This window comes from Scardinius erythrophthalmus (genome assembly GCF_964197995.2).
Source record: "Scardinius erythrophthalmus genome assembly, chromosome: 1".
Taxonomy (NCBI): Eukaryota; Metazoa; Chordata; class Actinopteri; order Cypriniformes; family Leuciscidae; genus Scardinius; species Scardinius erythrophthalmus.
Genome location: NC_138221.1, coordinates 6,324,895 through 6,346,329, shown reverse-complemented (window position 1 = coordinate 6,346,329; position 21,435 = coordinate 6,324,895).

The following is a 21,435-nucleotide window of genomic DNA, read 5'->3' as shown; positions in this document are numbered from 1 at the left end:
TGGCACAGATCGGATATGACCGGCGAACGTGTAAGCAGGAAAAAAGCACATGGATTCTGATATTCTCAGATCGGTTTCATGCCTCATTTATATGTGGAAATAAATCAGATATGAATCGGATACGTGCATTTGCATCTGCCATGTAAGCAGACAAATCGGATATTCCCCAGTAAATGAGATTCAGTAAAAAAACTGCGGTCACACCATCTGTGCGCTGGAGAAGCGCGGTCACGCCATCTACGCTTAAAAATATATAGCGCATCTACACAAGTTTTCTGCAAACTCCACCAGATTCTTGTTCTACATCTCACAGACTACTGTGGTGATTTTCATGTTGCTTTACTGTTTTATTATTTAATAAATATACCCTATATGTCAAGGTAAACAGTATTGGACTTTGGCATGCAATTATTAATTACCTTTAGCCTACCCCGCAGTTAGGGTGACCACCCGTCCCGCGTAGCGCGTGCGCGCACTGCGTTTGAAGCCCAATTCATGCGTCCCGCAAATTGAGACCGTGTCACGCATAATCTATGCTTGCTCAAAAAAAAGTTGGTCGCTCTATATCCTCGAGCCCCAAGCAGACAAACGAACATTACTTGACATTTCAGCACGCTATTGTTGCCACACAAACCCCTCAGTTGAACTGCTGACTAGGTTGTTGTCAACTTTTTCGTTGTTGTCATGACAGCGCACGCAAGCGCATACCAAACACACTGGGAAGGAAGGAACTTTTAGATGCGCGCTTTCCAATTCGAAAAATTCGAGAAAGAGACTGTCTGAGAGGCACCGTCAAAAATAGAAGGTGTGGGTACAAGAAAGACTGGGAAAATGAATATTTGTGGCTGAAAGGTGTTGAGGGGGATACCGAGAGGGCTTTTTGTGACCTTTGCAAAACGTCCTTCTCAATCGGTCATGGAGGGGAATTCGATGTCAATCGTATTTTTTTTAAATACTTTTTTTTTTTTACTGTTCCTGTGGTGTTGAACTACAATTCCTGTTAATCCTATAATTTTATATTATCATTTATTTAAAGTGAATAAATTGTAATAAAAAATAAAGAAAATTAAATAATAAATCTTAAGTGGAAGTACATCTGTCAATTCATTGAATGTTCAAAATATTATGAATCTTTATTTAGAAAAAAAATACACATTGGTTGGCCTATTCATGAGCATACATCAGCAATTACTCATGTTTAGGGGAATAGGGCATTATTAATATACCATGTAAGGTGGTATGTGCTAGAAATGGGTAAACCACTATCAGTGAGTCTGCCCGTGGGGTGGGGGCACCGCCGCGCCAGGCAGTGTCCCACATTGTCCCTCAGAAACATACCCCTTGTCCCCCCTTGGGCGTGATTGAGGAGGAAGGCTCAACACAGTTTTTCTCCGCCTTACGAGAGCAATGTTTTGCTGACCTTTGAAAATAGTGCGGAAAGTAATACACTGGATAATTAAAGATGCGCGGATGAGCTCCAACGTCACCCGAATCCGCAGCCTAAAACAAATCATCCACCCGCCACTCACTCGCACCAATAATTTTCATACTAATTTGTATGCCTTATATCCAGAAATTATTAGCCGTATTTCCACTGTCTGGCCATGTGCGAGCGAGGGCTATAATCAGCCAAAAGTAGTGACTTGAGCCGAGCGCTTGAAAAAAAAAATCCAATATAGTGCGTGCGCGCGCGCCGAACGCGTCTTTCCGCGCTCACGGAGCAGTTTTAAAAAGACTGAGGGGAGGACGGGATAAATACCCGGGCCTTAATATCCTCCGACTGAGAGCTTCGAGGCCATAATCAAACGGCGCGACCTGATATGTATCTTTATTTCACAAAGAATAACATGCGTGTAACACGCGTGTTGATCCATCTGCTCCATTGCGATCAGCTACTTAACAGCTTCAGTTAGGCTTTTAGTCCAAAAGAGCGCACATTTACAAACATCTGGATAAATGATCATGTTCACGTCTCATTGCTTTACAGAGAATGATACTTTCTATTATTGTTTTCACTAAATGATGTGCTCTGGAGAGTTTTGAGCGCTCTCTCCACTGCCATCACAATACAGGAATAAGCATATAGCCTACATGAGTTCATTTATTTTCCTTCGCCACTGTTCTATTATATAGGGTCGGCAGTCTTACAAAGATATATCAATAGCAGAATAAGTTTTAACAGTAACTATTGTATATCGACATGAAATATTAATTCAAAATCACCTACGTGCGCTATAGCTGCATATGCTTTGATGCGTTTCCACATCGCATGATGGATTTATTCACATGAAAATTCTCGGCACTAACAATATATATTAGTAAATCTCATTAAATGGCAAATAAAACCCAATGTACTATTGAAATTACATTTCTGGACATATTGTTATTGTACACATATACATTGTAGCCTACATCTTAGCATTGTATAGCAACCTCATCCTATCCCCCACACACACCTGTCCCACCCACTATTTAAAAAAAAATTACGCCACTGGTTGGAGATTTGTGTTCGGTTGCTCGAGCCATTCAATATGTTTCGCTTTAGCTTCCTGTTTCAGTGGAAATTACATCAATGGATCAAACAACAGTTCCAAGGCACTTCATTGAGCCTTTAAAGCTGGTAGGTTTTTAAGCAATATCTCATGTGGGGGGTTTTCTTTGTGTTTTATATAATGACCACTAGGAGGTGCTCTAGGCATATTTTCCTGATTGTTTTTTTTCCTGAATAGAACTACTTTGTCTCTGAAAGTAAAAGAGTTATGCACGTTCATTGCGTTTTACCAAATGAGAGTTCTGTCTTTATTAAAATCAAAACAGTAATTTATTTCTGAACCTGCGACCCACCCCGCAATTAATTGTAATGTTATTTTGTATTACTTGGCCGGCCCAGCACGCAGATTATCTGATGCGGATATATCCGCAATAGGGTGGTCCTTATCAAGTCCATTTTTTTTTTTTTTTTTTTGCAAAATGTTAGTGTCTTAACCTCTTAAACTGTTCCTTTTAACTTCAAAATTAGAAATATGCAAAAATGTTGACAAAAAATTATATTTAGGGGTAGCTCAATCATGTGGAAGATTGCCAATGTTAAGCTGTGCGGCGTTATTGTGATATGCAAGTAATATTAAAAGTTGCTGCAAATGAACTACATTTTATTGAAATCAGAGCAACACTGACATGACAACAATCTAAAAAAAAACACAAAGTTTTCAACAATCCCTCATTTCTGATGCTCAGCAGCCAGTCTGGATCCTCCACGTCCATTTGACAGTTTTGAAAATCCTTTGTGGGGATGTGTTCCTTGTCCCAGAATTTGGAAATCTCCAAAATTGAGGCAGAAGAAGACTGACGTATAGTCTCTTTGAGATTTAGATGATGGTGAAGAAATAATCCAAGTGCCATTCTAATAGATGGCAGTTTTCATCCAACTAATGCTGGTATGGTGGAACCAATCAAATAAACTTCACTTCTTGTTTTTGCCATGATTTTGCTCTTGGTACACAACACAACTGCAGTCAAAGCTGAGCAAGGAATGGTGAAGGTGTCTTTTCCTCATGCAGTTTTGTGGCACATATTTGGGGTTCTGTGGATACAATTGTTTGAATGTTTTAATTAAGACCAAAAAATGTGCTCTAAACCCAAACAATAACCAAGGTGATCATCAATAGAAATATGTATTGATTCCACCAGGAAAGGTAAATCTGCTAAACCGGGTCATGGATGGATTCATTTGGATTTAGTTTCTACAATAAGTAAACTGAGATATGTATCTAAAATACATATTTAGGAATATATGGTGCATAGATACTTTTATGGAGATTTTTTAGAATTTTACTAGCCAGTTACAATACCAATTCAAATGATCTGTTTTTATGAAAATCATAAAAATCTCAGAAAGTTTAAAGCTGTTGAGCTACCAGTAATTATTATGTTACTGTCATAAAAATTGGCATGCTGTATTTTCTAATATAAAGGAACAATTTGAAGGGTTAAGAGCATGACAATTGGAGACTTTAAAAATAAAGACCACACTAATACGCAATCCGCGCATCACTTATGTGCGCTCTTGCAGAAGTCCTGCAAAAACCCTGCTGTAGAGACAACTTACTGTATATCTATGCAACTTTGGCATAGCGATCACTGAATAAACTGTTATCGTGCTAAAAACCCCACATGCACACTTGAGTTTTGTTTATTAAAATATTAGACTATAAAATGTAGATGTTTGAAAACCTTCGAACTGACTCCAAACCAGCCCAAATTTCATTAAAATGCATGCGCATGGTGAACGTGATTTCACCAAGTACCACTTGTTCCTGGATCAACATCTTTGCTGATCCTGGAACAACTTTCTAATCAACCAATCAGATTTGAGGGACATGTTTACAGTTTGTGTCAAGTTTAGGCTTATAACCAGGGTGAGGTGCTTCAACATCAGTGTTATTCACCTATCATTTCCCTCTGATTTTAGGGAAAATTTATGTGTAGGGTTAGGTTTAGGGGTAGGGATATGGGTAAGGACTACATTTTGGGACAGGAATGTAATTCCAGGATCAACAAAATATGTTGATCCAGGAACATGTCTTTTTTGGCAAAATAACGGTGACCGTGCGTGCATATCGTGTCTATAAATGCGTGAAAAGCATTTCCTTCTTTCCAAAGTGCTTGCGCTCCCGTGGTGTCTGTCGTTGCTATGCAACCATGAACTGCGCACTCCATATTATGTTGACTGAAGGTGCGTTCCGTTCAACTGTGATTCGTAAAGGTTCGGTTATACTCCAGTTTGGACGCGTTTAAGGACAGCACAGACGTGGACTACTTGCACAGTAGATCGGCTTGCAGAGTAGCAAATTTGGAATTATTCACATTTGGCTGTCTTATCTTTTAACGACGGATTGTAGAGGTGCAGGTAGCGATGGACTTCTTCACACAGCCTCTCTTCAAATTGGATGTCCATTTGTTTTTTCAGCGGTTTTAACCCAGGCGGGTAATCCATCGACCGGAAGTTGAAGCCGGCCACGTGCCGCCATCTTGTAGCAGAACTTCACTTGCGTTAGCATTTCCATTGACTCCCATTCATTTTGGCGTCACTGACAGCGAATAACTTTACATCTGAGGCGTAAAAATAGGCTAACGATTGCGTCATAACCATTCGACTCTCTGTCGCACAGTAGAGAAATTACCATACAGACAGGAGGAGAAGCTCGCAGGCAATCAGGGGGACGTCTAGGGAGAAGCCCTGGCATTACATTTTCAAATAAATACTATACAAAATAATTAATCAGAATACTTACTCCTGCTCACTCACACCAAATAACTCTTTGCTCAAGCTCGCCGTCTCTGCAAGATTAACATTAACAGTTTGCACACACAGCTACTAGAAGATTTACAGTATAACACTAGCTTAAAGAGTTAGTTCACCCAAAAATTAAAATTCTGTCAGTAATTACTCACCCTCATGTTGTTCCAACCCCGTAAGACCTTCGTTCATCTTCGGAACACAAATTAAGATATTTTTGATTAAATCTGAGAGTTGGCTCACTCCTCCATAGGCTTCTAGGTGACTGAAACTTGCCGGCCCAGAAAAGTTATTAAAGAGATCATTAATATAGCCCAAGTGACTACACTGGCTCAATCTTAAGTATATCAAGCGACGAGAATACTTTTTGTGCGCAAAAAACAACAAAAATAACGACTTTATTCCACTATTAATTTCCTTCTCTCTGGGCCTTGAGTGAGTTCACTTAGTGTTTTAGCGCAGCGCGTCTGTGTTGCACGTCACCACGTAGGCTCACTATTGGCCGATGCTGGTCATGTGTGTGATGCGTGTGACGTACAACACAGACGCGCTGCGATAAAACACACAAAAAATATTGTAATATTCATAGAAGTTCTTTACTTTGTTACATCATGGTTCACTGTTATGTCCTTTCACTTCATATATCTCTTGGAATTGTTTTGATGTACTGGAAATTAAATATTTTTTTCTCTTTGATTTTAGACCCGATGGAAAAGAGCGAGGAGAGTGAAGAACTGAGTGAAGTGAAGGAGGAGAGTGAAGAACTGAGTGAAGTGAAGGATGAGAGTGAAGAACTGAGTGAAGTGAAGGAGGAGAGTGAAGAACTGAGTGAAGTGAAGGATGAGAGTGAAGAACTGAGTGAAGTGAAGGAGGAGAGTGAAGAACTGAGTGAAGTGGAGGATGAGAGTGAAGAACTGAGTGAAGTGAAGGATGAGAGTGGAGAACTGAGTGAAGTGAAGGAGGAGAGTGAAGAACTGAGTGAAGTGAAGGAGGAGAGAGAAGAACCGAGTGAAGTGAAGGAGGAGAGAGAAGAACTGAGTGAAGTGAAGGAGGAGAGAGAAGAACTGAGTGAAGTGAAGGAGGAGAGAGAAGAACTGAGTGAAGTGAAGGAGGAGAGTGAAGAACCGAGTGAAGTGAAGGAGGAGAGTGAAGAACTGAGTGAAGTGAAGGAGGAGAGAGAAGAACTGAGGGAAGTGAAGGTGGAGAGTGAAGAACTGAGTAAAGTGAAGGAGGAGAGTGAAGAACCGAGTGAAGTGAAGGAGGAGAGTGAAGAACTGAGTGAAGAACTGAGTGAAGTGAAGGAGGAGAGTGAAGAACTGAGTGAAGTGAAGGAGGAGAGTGAAGAACTGAGTGAAGTGAAGGAGGAGAGTGAAGAACTGAGTGAAGTGAAGGAGGAGAGTGAAGAACTGAGTGAAGTGAAGGAGGAGAGTGAAGAACTGAGTGAAGAACTGAGTGAAGTGAAGGAGGAGAGTGAAGAACTGAGTGAAGTGAAGGAGGAGAGTGAAGAACTGAGTGAAGTGAAGGAGGAGAGTGAAGAACTGAGTGAAGTGGAGGAGGAACATCATGTCCAACCTGGAGAAAAACCTTTTAGTCGCTCAAAGACTAAAAAGACATTTTTAAAAAAAAGAAGAGCCAAGAAATCTTTCACCTGCACTCAGTGTGGAAAGAGTCTCACAAGCAAACATAATCTTGAATGTCATATGAGGATCCACAACAGAGAGAAGCCGTTCACATGTGATCAATGTGGAAAGAGTTTCACAACCAAACAACGTCTTTATGTTCACATGCGAGTTCATACTGGAGAGAGACCGTTCACATGTGATCAGTGTGGAAAGAGATTTACATTAAAAAATAATCTTAAAGTCCACATGAGAGTTCATACTGGAGAGAAGCCGTACTTATGTGATCAGTGTGAGAAGAGTTTCACATGCAAACATAATCTTAAGCTTCACATGAGAATCCACACTGGAGAAAAGCCATTTAATTGTGATCAGTGTGGGAAGTGTTTCACACAATCAGGACACCTTAAAGAACACATGAAAATCCACACAGGAGAAAAGCCGTTCACATGTGATCAATGTGGAACAAGTTTCCCACACAAACATACTCTTAATGTTCACATGAGGATCCACACTGGAGTGAAGCCGTTCTCATGTGATCAATGCGGCAAAACATTTCTTAGGGCATCAGCCCTGAAGACACACCTGAGAGTTCATACGAAGGAGAAGCCACATTCATGTTCTGTGTGTGGAAAGAGTTTTTCACTGCTGCTAACTTTACATAGACATGAGAAAATACACACTGGTGTGAGAGAGTACATGTGCTTTGAGTGTGAGAAGACTTTTACTACAGGGATAGATTTAAAACGGCACCAGAGAATTCACACTGGAGAAAAACCTTACAAGTGTTCACACTGTGACGCGAGATTCAGTCGGTCAGAAAATCTGAAAACACATGAGAGGATCCACACTGGAGAGAAGCCGCACACGTGTAATCAGTGCGGAAAGAGTTTCTCTATTAAAACACACCTAAAGCAACACATGAAGATCCATGCAGTGGAGAAACCACATCACTTCAGTCTGAAATCTCGGTAAGTAGTTTATTGTTTAAATTTGTTTTGATTTGTTTATTGTTTATTATTATTCGTCTTTATGTGCTGAGCAACAAAATCTAAACCATGTAATCTTTATTTTTCATATGCATTTAGTCCATAGAAATTGTATTTACTGGTAGATGTTATGTAAGGGATAATGTAGAGCAAGACGCTTCTTATAGCGAATACAACCCCGACAGGCTGATCAGGACCCCGACACGAAGCGGAGCTTGAAGGGGTTGTATTCGCTATAACAACCGCCTCACTCTACATTATCCCTCTTATTACATGGCTACCTACCAAATAAATCAATCATTTGACACAAAATATTGATTTAAAAACGATTGTATTACTTCAGCTAAAGAAAATAGTCTGTTCTGTCTCTACCAGAGGTGGGACAAAGTCATTGTTATGCAAGTCACAAGTAAGTCTCAAGTCTTTGCCCTCGAGTCCCAAGTCAAGTCGAGTCAAAGATGAGGCAAGTCCCGAGTCGAGTCAAAAGTCAAAGCCAACAAGTCTTTAATCTAGTTTTAAACTGGGAGAGCGAGTCTGAGCAATGAACAGTATCCGGAAGACTATTCCAGAGTTTTGGAGCTAAATGTGAAAATGCTCTCCCTCCTTTGGTTGATCTGGATATCCTAGGTATGACCAAAAGCCTCGAATTTAGTGATCTTAAAGAGCGTGATGGATTATAGGGCGATAGAAGATCCGTTAAATAGACTGGAGCTAAGCCGTTTAGGGCTTTATAAGTCAGTAGCAGTACCTTGTAATTAATACGGAACTTTATAGGTAACCAATGCAGTGATGATAAAATTGGTGTTATATGATCATATTTTCTTGATCTAGTTAGAACTCTAGCGGCGGCATTTTGGACTAACTGTAGCTTGTTTATTGAGGATGCAGGACAACCAGCTAATAAAGCATTACAGTAATCTAATCTCGAGGTCATGAATGCATGAACTAACTTTTCTGCATCAGAAACAGATAGCATATTACGTAGCTTAGCAATGTTTCTGAGGTGGAAAAAGGCTGTTTTTGTAACATATGAAATATGATTTTCAAAAGACAGGTTACAATCTAATATAACACCCAGGTCTTTTACTGTAGAGGATGAAGTAACAGGACATCCTACTATGTTAAAGTTGTATTGTGAGAGGTTTTGTGGGCGGTTTTTTGAACCGATAAGTATTACCTCTGTCTTGTCTGGATTTAATAAAAGAAAATTGCGCGTCATCCAATCTTTTATATCATTAACACACTCTGTCAATTTGGATAATTTAGCATTTTCATCCAGCCGTGATGAAATATATATTTGAGTGTCATCAGCATAACAATGGAAACTAATTCCATGTTTCCTAATAATATTTCCAAGTGGCAGCATATATATTGAGAATAATAGAGGGCCTAACACAGATCCTTGCGGCACTCCATAGTTTACTGGAGTTATGATCGATTTTTCTCCATTTAAATAGACAAAATGGTAGCGGTCTGATAGGTATGATCTGAACCAGCTTAATGCTTGTCCTTGAACACCGGTATAATTTTGTAGTCGATCTAAGAGTTATGTGTGATCTATAGTATCGAACGCAGCACTAAGATCAAGTAAAACTAATATTGAGATACAGCCTTGGTCAGAAGCTAAGAGTAAATCATTTGTGATTTTAACGAGCGCAGTTTCAGTGCTATGATGCGGCCTGAACCCAGACTGAAACTTTTCATAGATGTCATTTTCTTGTAAGAAAGAGCCTAGTTGGGCGGACACAACTTTTTCTAGTATTTTAGACATAAAAGGTAGATTTGAAATGGGTCTATAATTTACTAGATTATTTGGGTCTAATTGTGGTTTCTTAATGAGAGGTTTTATAACTGCCAGTTTAAATGTTTTTGGAACATAACCTAAAGTTAAAGATGAGTTAATAATATTGAGGAGAGGCTCTTCCACTACAGGTAACACTTCTTTCAGTAGTTTAGTTGGTATGGGATCTAATAAACATGTTGTTGTTTTAGATGAAGTGATAAGTTTATTTAACTCTATTTGTTCTATAGTTGTAAAGCAATGTAATTGTTCTTGCGGGGTGATAACGCGAGCAGCGATTTCAGAAACACGAGCACCAGGAAAGCAGTGACTGTGCACCTTATTTTTACCTGATGTAGCGTGGACGTGCCGAACGATGGAATCTCCGATGATCACAGCATCGCGTTCTGTTTCGCGAAGAGGGGAGAAGCGGTTTTGTGTAGATAACTCGAAAACCGGGAGGGTCGGAGAGAGTTTTCTTGGTCTAGACCTGACTCGTGTCTTCCGCTGCGGAAATATCCAGGCTTCGTGATGGCATGTTGGAGCCGGAGTGAACGAGACCATGGCTGATCGCGATCGCGACCTCGACGCTCGGGACCGATGCTGAGTAACGCACGGAGTAGACGAGGTCGGAGTCAGCGGGTTAGTAACATTAATCTCTGATTTGTGAGCATCAGCGCATGATGTTTCAAGAGCTAACCGCCGGTTTATTAGCTCGGCTTGTCTCACTAAAAGGTCGTGGATCTGTTTCTCAACAGCTTCCAGCTCAGACTGTACCGCGTGCAGCTCAAATGTGTCCTCACCTGCACCAAAAGGTGGACTACTTACATCTGATATATTCGCCATTTTAACAGATGGACAGTAAGTTAGCAACGACGCTACCAGCGATGCTATCAATATTAATACTAATTTCTGACTAACGTCTTAGATATAATCTGTCTTTTAGTGGTACGGGTGTAGAGTAGACGCACGATAGGCGAAAATTTTTTTGTAAGTGTGTGTTGAGAAGACGCGTTCAGCCGTGATCCCCGGGAGTAATCTATAAGAGTATCCAGTGTTGGATCACTAACAGGCTTTTGACGCGTCTGCTCAACATGGTGTATGTCTGTAAGATTTGTATTTATTTAAACCTCTTTTTATACAATGACATTAAAGGACAAATCAAGTGAAAAATGAACCTAGGGGTAATTAACACATGGTTACAGATTCGATCGTTCCATGCGATGCGTTTTATGAAAATCGAATGTATAGAGTTTTATCTTTAAAAACAGTATAGCTCATAGCAGTAGTATATGGGGCATAGAGTAAGTAAAATTAAATCGCTAGTTAAAGGAGAACTCCGGTCAATTTTAACATTGAGCTCATTTTTTTGTACATTTGGAGTGCTGTCAATACAGAAAACAACGACAAAAATCGGTGTTGCCTACACCGAGTTATCCTCTTTTTAAAATGTGCACCCTGTTGACTTCAATGGGGCAAGTACTAAACCTGCTTTTAGGCTCTTAACATCCTTGATGTGTCATTACAAGTGCACAGACAATGTGAGTGATTCCTTCTGAGTGAACACGAGTGGATCTGACTGCAGTAGATGTAAAAGATATGTATAAAAATGATGTTATTTAAGCCAGCGCAAATACCTGTTTACATCCTGCTTTTCGGTTGAAGTCCAAAGTAGTCGATTGCCGAGTTCACGCGCGTGATAAACCTATGCGCGTGAACTCGGCAATCGACTACTTTGGACTTCAACCGAAAAACAGGATGTAAACACAGATATTTGCGCTGGCTTAAATAACATCGTTTTTATTAATATCTTTCACATCTACTGCAGTCAGATCCACTCGTGTTCACTCAGAAGGAATCACTCACATTTTCTGTGCACTTGTAATGACACATCAAGGATGTTAAGAGGCTAAAAGCAGGTTTAAAACTTGCCCCATTGAAGTCAACAGGGTGCAAATTTTAAAAATAGAATAACTCGGTGTAGGCAACACCGATTTTTGTCGTTGTTCTCTGTATTGACAGCACTCCAAATGTACAAAAAAATGAGCTCAATGTTAAAATTGACCGGAGTTCTCCTTTAATAATGAGGGTTCTTACATACAAACCGAAGCATTGAGAACTTTGTAAGTGTACAGACAGTTTAATAAGAAGATAGTTTATAAAGACAGTACATTGCGCGTTTACATGCAGGAGCCATCTTGGAAAACAGTCTCGACTAATCGTACATTATACGTAATGTACTGTCTTTATTAAGTATCTTCTTATTAAACTGTCTGTACACTTACAAAGTTCTCAAAAAGTCCGGAAGTTGGATATAAGTAGCTATATCAAAGCAAACCGATTGTTTTTTATAGAGAATCGGAGATATCTTCACACGCTGTAAAAATAGAAAATGTTCGCTTGTAAATGAGTGTAAAGAAGAAAATCAAGGAATATGAATAAATTCGACAGAGCTCCAAACACAAACAACGCGCTCAGTCGCGAAGCATGCGCAGCCTTCTAAATGCATAAGGCTTCTAAAATTTGGGGTGTGATATTTAAATAAAGATTGTGTTCAACCGCTACATTTATTAATGTACGTTCAGTTGTACGATATACATACAATTGGTTGTTTCAGCCCTGGTTAGTTTGTTTGTTCATCAAATACTATTAAAAAAAAGAAAAGAAACATCATTATACTGAAGAACAAAAAGTTTGGTGTTTAGGTTGGAGAATATTTCAACTAGTTTCTTTGCCCTTCAAATAAATGTGCTGACCAGTAAGATATAAATTTTGTCAGATGCCCAGAGCTGCTGCAAATACACATTTGAGAGCATTTGGGGGCACTAGTGAAACCAGCATTAAAGATTGGAATTACTTTAAATAAAACATTAGCATTTCATGAACACTTTGAATGACTTAAGTCATGATTAGTAAGATATTAGTGTAAAATAGTCCAATGAAAGTAACTTTTGCCATGTGAGATATTTACATGTATGCCCTTGGCAGAAGCTTTTATGATGGCTTGGCAGATGCTTTTATGCCCTCTGTTGTACAGTGTGTCAACAAATTCTCAAATGTTTGCATAGCTTAGAGGCCAATCAGCTTGTGTCGTGATGTAAATGATGTGATTGCTCACAGATCATGTCAAGCCTGCATAATCTAGAGCAGTGTTCTTCAATGCTGCTCATTAACCCTGCTTAACACATGTGATAATGAGCTGATGAATTGAATCAGGTGTGTTAGATTAGGTAGAGAAAGAAAACGTGCAGTGTTGGGGGTCCTTCAGGAGCAGGGTTGAAGAGCACTGATCTAGAGTGTCATGACCAAACTAGTGACTTATAACACAAATCATCTTCATGGCGTTAAAATAGATCATAACCGGCTCAGCAGTTGTTGACCAGATTTGATGCTTTGAGCTTCACTTTTCATTTCACGTTTGTCTCTCATTTGAAATCTCACATGATTTAATGTTTCTTTCAGACCTGATGGATGTGAACAAGAAAGGAAAAACAGAAGCCAATAAAACCATTCACATGTAAATCAAGTCTGATTCACATGAGAGTTCACACTGGGAAGAAGTGGCTCAGGGAATCACATCTTCTCATTCTGAAGAAAGAGCATTTAACTGTGATCAGTGCGGTAAACTGTTTCATTGGGCTTCAGTCCTGAAGAAACACCTGAAGATTCACACAAAGGAGAAGATTCATCCTTAATATTACAGCAGAAAAGACACGGCGGTGTGTGTTTCAGTGAAGAAGGCCTTTACTACAGAAGATGAACTGAAGACCACCAGAAAATTCACACTGGAAAAAAAAACATTTCAAGGCAAAGTTCAGGGCCCGTATTCATAAAGATTCTAAGAATCCTCTCAGAAAACTCTTAATTTAGCTTAAAAACTTTTACGTAGGAGTTTTAGCTTAAGAGCGATTCAGGACCGATCTGAGAGCAACTCTGAGTAAGGAAAAGACAAAAACTTTTATCTTAGTAAGGAGGCGGGGCTGACCCGTTGCTATGTATGACACAATCTTTTGAAGACTGTGATTGGCTGGTTGTCCAAGAAGGAACAAAAGAGTGATTTTAAGTATAGGGTCTATTCTAATAGCCTGGCTGCGCCCTCCTACGCACTTCCGCTCAATTTCATTTTCCTTCAGTACTACGTCTGGGACTGCTGTATATTCTTAGGTTTCCAGAAATCAATTTTTTGTAGGACCAATCAGCGAACAGAGGGAGTGGCTGAGAACGATGACGTTGATGTGATCACACACATGACTAGCGTCGGCCAATAGCCTACGTGTGATGTACAACACAGACGCGCTGCTCTATCAAACTACGTGAAAAGACTCGAGGCACAGAGAGAAGGAAATGAATAGTGGAATAAAGTCGTTTTTGTGCACAAAAAGTATTCTCATCGCTTTATAAACTTTATAAAAGACAGACATCTTATTCTAAACATAATCCTCTGATCATTCGGACTTATTGTTTCCGGCCGGTTTCGGCACATGACATACGTCACGACCACACGTTAGCGATTGGCTATGGCAGATCCTGAGTGGCTCTGGGCAGATCCAATAGTTTTGAACTTTAACAGAGAACCCGCCTACAAGGAAGTAAACGTGTCTCAATGGAGAGAGGCCAGACTCTCTGTACAAATGAAATGTACGAGAGTCTGGTAGAACCAGGCTACTATTCTAAGCCTTCACTTTGAAATTACATGCGTTATTTTTCCTATTTGACCGTTCACACACACACACACACACACACACACACACACTATATATGTGTATATAATTCCCTGTTGCGAAATATCGTAATGTAGTGATTTTTTTACTTTCATTTCTGGCGCTATGGCATTGCTGCACTGTGTCGGAGATGTTAGCGCGTCTCTAATAAGATCAGTCACAAACATGATCCCTGCACGATCTAATCTATAGCGTCTTATTAACTCACTGTCATCCATTGTCTGCAACACATTTCTTCTCCTTCTTCGTCTTTCTGCCTCTGCTAAAGAAACTCTTCAGCCTTTTAAAAGTCCTCGTCCGTACTCCTAACAATTTTGACCTTAAGACCTCTTTTAAGGGTTAAGATGCTTTCTGAATTACTTTTTTCTTTACTAGGATTTTTTCTTTAATTTTAAGAGTAAACGCCCACATTTCTAAGAATTTTCTTAGAATTTTGTCACTAGGAGCTACTCTTTGCATTAAGATTCTTTATGAATACGGGCCCAGGAGTTGGGCCCAGGAACACTTTTAAGAGAGACGTGAATGATATATAAAAAAAAAAATCCATTGTTTTTCATCAGAACATCTAGTTTCTATTCCACTTCTACTCTTCCATGCAAACGCAAGATATACTTACATGTATCTTTGAAACTGGACACTTTTCTTCTCCTCTTGAGATGCTTCGGCTCTTATAAGTCAGTAAAGTCTGTCTCATTCACTTTTACTTAATGTTTGTATTTGCTATGTAATGATTGATTAAACTCTTCACTCATTTTATTCACAGTATGTTTTTATTTCTTTCATAATTTGTCGGTAACAAAAGTTATGGGATTTTGATAAAAACAGGTTTAATTATATAAACTAATAAACAATCATAAAAACATTAATTGAAAGCGTTTTCTCTTTTTCAGATTTATGGCAGTGTCTCAGAGTAACAAAAAAAAAACCCCACAATGTTTTAAACTATATTGAAAAATGTCCACCATTTTGGTAACATGGTTGCAAAAAAAGGTGAACCAGATATAAAATAAGGGAGCAAACTTGACCTGGGGCCGTATTCACAAAGAATTTTAAGGCTAAAAGTAGCTCCTAACTGGCGAATTTAGGAGCAACTCCTAAAAATAATGGGCGTGTCACTCCTAACTTTAGGACTCCTCATTTTTTTCACTAAGAGTAATTAATGAAGCATTTTAGCCCTAAAAGTAGCACCTAAGCCTGGGACAGCTTAGAAGAAGTCAAGAGGACTCCTAACTCACTAAGACCTATTCACAAACCGCTTTTTGTGGCATTTCACGTTGCGATGTTTTGAAATGCGTTTGCGACGGCTACAGGAGCTTCCAATCGCGAGGAACAATTCTGCATTGTAGGCATAACTAGGGATGCAATAACGCCACCAACAACAACCAAACTAGGCTACTCATTGCATGTAAACTAATTGTAAAGTTTCATTGTGAATCAAATTAAAATGTTCTTCTCTTTGCAAACGTAGACAGAGAGGCATATAGTGACAGATTAATTCAATAATGTTGCATTCAATCCATATGTTTCATTAGGCTATTTGTTTTGCCTTACTCTTTATTCATTTAGGCTATTTATTCAGTTATTCATCATCTTCTGTCCTTCGCACTACTTGTGTAGCGCACGCATTCTCAGACCTGTCACCTGTCAATCATCATCGTAGGGGAGGAGTTTGGAATCATTACCGCGTTACAATCATCAGCCAATCAAGGTGGTCACTTCAGTCAAGCTCGTGCATGAGTAATGACGTCATCCATAGCAACGAAGACTCACTCTTAGTTTAGGAGTTGTCATTTTTCTTTACTAAGAGTAGGTCTGAAAGGCGTTGTGAATAACTTTTAAGAGAAAACTCCTAGCTAAAATCTTTTAGTGCGATTTAGGAGTACTCCCAGTGGTAAGATAAAATGCTTTGTGAATACGGCCCCTGATGTTGACAATCAATATGGAAATTTCTCAAATCTCCCTCCACTGACCATTTGTTGAAAACCTGTACTCATGTCATAGTTGAACTGTTTATAAATGTGATGAAGTGCTTGAATGTTTCTAACATGAATGTTCTTCAGCATCATGAATGAATGAAGAATAAACACCAACCTCTTTGTTCTTCAGGATCTTCAGTGTGTTTCATTCTGCAGGGTTCTGGATCATTCATGTTCTCTCTGTCCTCTTTAATAAACTCAGTCTTTACAGATTTCAGCTCTTCCTGATGCTCTGACGCTCGTCTTCACTTGCAGCTGATGGGAATTTACAGCCTTTATTGCTGAATTACTGTGGGAGGAGCTTCACTGATGATGTGATTGCTGTGGGAGGAGCTTCACTGATGATGTGATTGCAGTGGGCAGAGCTTCACTGATGATGTGATTGATGTGGGAGGAGCTTCACTGATGATGAGATTGCTGTGGGAGGAGCTTCACTGATGATGTGATTGCTGTGGGAGGAGCTTCACTGATGATGTGATTGCAGTGGGCGGAGCTTCACTGATGATGTGATTGCAGTGGGCGGAGCTTCACTGATGATGTGATTGCAGTGGGAGGAGCTTCACTGATGATGTGATTACAATTATTTAAAGGAGTCATAACCTAGTATTACATTGGATACCTACTGCTGTATTATAGTCTTTCAGGCCCTTCTAAAAAAGAAAAGTGGAAAAAAAATAAACACAGACCTACTTTTACCCTTATTTCTGAAGGCATTATTGTCTCGCGAGATCAATGCGATGTTTTGGCTGTCGTGGACGCTCATTTTAATAATGCAAATGAGGGGCGCGTTGATTGGTTGAAGGAAGGAGGGGGGTTGACACGCAGGTAACTTCAGCATCATTACAAACTGACATCATGGCGCAAGTTGTCAATGAACCCGACCCGGCCGCGACCTATGGGATTCAACCGTACATGTTTGAGCCGGACTCTGAACCAGAGCTGGAAAGGGAAGATGTAGAGTTGTTGGATGGACGTCTACATCAAGATGTCTCTGAATGGTAAAGACAATCATTTTGACTGAGACATACATTAACATCGGTAATGAGCTAAAACGTTTGTTGCTATTTTCTCCCACATAGGTTTACCTTTTATTTAATGTCGATTACATTAACGGAGATGTAGTCTACTTATTTTATCAGCTTACAGTGGTTATTGAGATGAGACGTTTACTATCATGTGTTGTTTTGCCTTGTTTCACGTTGTTATTTAGACATTCAAGGTTTAGCGCACACACCTACCGATACGCCAGTTGAAAGGGTTGTTGGGACAGCGTCATTAAAAATGAATTTCATCCACTGGTCCCTGATAGTTTCGTCCGATTTTGGGAGATAAAACACATTTACGTGTGCACTCGGTTTCTCCATCTTTCTCGACTGAACTGAATATGAGGGGGAGAGGGGAAGGGCGGGCTTCCTGCTGCGGTGTCCATATATGGTATATCCTACTACCTCATGACGTCAAGAGGGAGCTGAAATCAAAATCTCATATTTGAGTGCGCATGCACGCGCGCTGGTTTTATTTACCCTGAGGTAAACAAACGCTTCACTTTTAAATATCGGCTTCCCGGCCAGTGTATAATCGTTAGTCGATCATAACATACATTGATTCTCGTGGAAAAGTGAAAATTGCAGGTTATGACTCCTTTAATCAATATAAATATTCTACAACATGCAGAAATATAGAAAAGATTAATAACTTAATGTAAATTCTTCCAAATATAAATAATGGTAAGGAAAACAGTTAAACGCATAAAGACAGAAATAAGCGTATAGGCAACAAATCCCCTCAGTCTGCTGACACCAATGAAATGAGCTTTAAGTGGCAATTTACAGGAGATCTGAAGACATCAGCATAATAAATGAGGTGAAAACAGGAACTATTGTCATGAAATAAAGAGTGTTTTCAGCAGATCTGTTAATATTGATGAGCCTCAGACTATCAACACTCATTCAACAAGCCATTCAGGACCATCAGCAGATCATCTCACTTTATTCTGAGTGTTTGCTGTTAGATGATAAAAGCCTGTAAAACTACTATACTGAAAGACAATACTGTTATTTCTTACTGTTATTTCTCTGTTATTGATTGTTGCAATAAAGTTAATTTAATCATTAACAAGTTACAGTTTTATATGTACAGAAACTGACAATAATCATATAATATAACTTTTAAAAACAAAGAGCACCAGTAATATTTAACATTTCTAGTGTCAAACTTCATATTTAATATTTATTGGTTTTGTTTATCTGTATTTGTATTATTTTTGGTTTATTTGATAGGATCAATGTTAAATAAACACCAAATCCTTATCTGACAAGAACCAGAAGATGCTTAATCATATTTATATTTCCACCTGTAGTCCCTAATAGCCTAACATCTTCGACATAATAGAAAAACTACCATGGCAAGAACCTTTTGACAAAAATGTTTAGTTTTAGTGGCATTTATTCATTCATTCTAATTTCGTTTTTTTATTTAATTTTACTGTGTTCAGTTAGCTTTAAGAAAAGAAATATGACTATTTGTAAAAGGTAAAAGTTTTTTTTATTATTACTATCTTTAATATTTTACATGGGTTTGATTCAGATTCAGTTAGATGGTCAGTTTAAAACGAGATGATGAAACTTACCCTCTGACTCGGATCAACATACCCCTAAACTGGGGTAAATTGAGCCACAGGAACCCTTTTTTTATAAGAAGCCACATTTTGGGACCCTTTGTCATAGATGCATCCTGAAATTACTTTAGATACTCTCATTATACTTATGTACTTGTACTTCTGGATGTGATTTAATTTAACAAACTTTAATTTAACTTTAACTTTTAACTTTGATTTAATTGAATTTAATTAAAATTAAATGATAGGATGGCCTCATATCTAAGGAGCTGACAGATTCAGCACCGTGGACAGCAGATAACATACAAATTGCAAAGAAATTGCCGTATTTTAATAAGCATGAAAAATGTCTGACTTTAAACAAATACCCATTTAAATGCTTGGATGTTTGCGTTGTGAGAATGTACAGGGAGACTTTAGATTGAAAAACTGTGTCTTGTTAGGCAATGTTTTCTCAGTCAAAACATAAAATTTCCTATTGATTCAATAGAAGGCGTGAGCTCACTAGGGAATACCAATATGGCGGCGCGGTGGCTTCACAGTTTATGACGTTATGAGCGATCCAGTCATTCTATAGATCAGTGGGTTAGAACTTTCAATTCTGTCATCAAAGCTTTGTCTCCAAGTTATTTAAAACACACCTTTTCTTTAATGAGAGAAAAACAATTATGCCCAAATTTTATTGGATGGAGTTAGCCTTATTGATAAAAAATGTAATAGTATTGTATAGTATAGTATACTTTATTATTATAGTATAATAAAGCTATTGTTACATTACACAGTTTACACACCCCCTCGATGTAAATTTTTCTGGAATTATTTTTTTGACAGTATTCACTGGAAGAGGGCGTTGTTACTCCCAGAGAAATATTGTATGTCCAATAAAACTAGAGAGAAACACTTTAAAGGTGCATTAAGCAACTTTTCATGTTAAAAATACCCGTTTTCTAACCCATACATGCTTAAACAATTGCCTGATGGGCTGAATGAGCCCTTCTCTGATCACTGAGATTGTCTCTATAAACCTGTAAAGTAAAATAAATAAGAGGGATTCGGGCCGGAATTTTAGACTGGGCGTGACGTCATGCGCGTTCACGGCACGGTCACATAGCTATGCCTGGCAGGGTTTGTGTATTCGCCGGCATTCTCCGTAGAAGATGGATTGTAAGAGACCTGCTTATAGTTCATTTCAAACACCAACGCAAACTCCACGTAAGATAAAAAAAAGAAAACTATTGTCTAGTGCAACCAAAAGGGCCAAATTGGACTCAGACAGGCGTCGGAATAAGACGAGAGTAAACATAGGGAAGGCTGATATACAAGTTAGATAATTAGACACAAATTTGAGCAAATTACTGCTTAATTAGGATGTATTGCTATTGGAATATGCTACTTAGCAGATCAATAAAACAGGCTAAACCCCCGCAAATCTTCGGCGGATTAGCCTGTTTGGCTTTAATGGTAACTTCATAGTGCCATTTAATTGTTTATTACCTTGAGACAATTGAGTGTACTTTTTTGACCGACTGTGTAGCTTTGAGCTTTTACAAAGTAACAACTTATATTGTTCATGAACGTGTTTCCATAATAATACAATCATAAGTGGATACAGTAAACACATAACATTGTTAAACATGGAGATAGATGGAAATAAAAAACGAAGTTTTCTACTACCCCCGTTTTTCCCTCACACATAAGTGTGTAATTTACTCAATTGCCTTTCCTTTCACATATTTAAAATGACTTGCAGATTTATAACTTTATTACCTCTGAAGACATTATGATTGTAAACAAAAGATTTGCGGCTGATGCTCCTTTGGTTATGAATAGCTCGTGCTCGTGCAAGCGTGCGTGTTCGTGTGGTCTATGAGCGACGCGTGCACATCTCTGGCTGCAGTTTCGCTTGCCGCCAGAGGTGGCATAGTTCTGCAAAAACTCAGAAAGTTGCTTAATGCACCTTTAAGATTCTTCATAATGTTTACACAACCAACTCACAAATTGCCTCTTTTGTTGATCTCTCTGACCTGTGTGTATTTTGCAAAGTTGAGGAAGAAACTTTGCTTCATTTATTCTACCACTGTAATCAGGTTAAGCCTCTTTGGGAGAGCTTGGGTTGTTATCTTTCTCACTTTATCAAATGTGATTTAAAATTTTCATTGAAGGATATATTCCTCTATTTTTCTGGGAGTGACTATGCTATTGATAATTTCTTTGTGTTGCATTGTAATTTTTTTATTCACAAACACAAATTTCTCAAGACTTTGCCTAGATTTGATGTCTTTATTGCTGAGATTTCCCTTATTGTAAAATCTCTTAAACTCATTGATAACAGTAAGAACAAGTTTCTTAAGAACTATGTACGTTTTTTTCTTACTTGTTGATGAGTCAGTTATTGTTTTATTTTTTTTTTTTTTTATGTTTTCAGTACAATCGA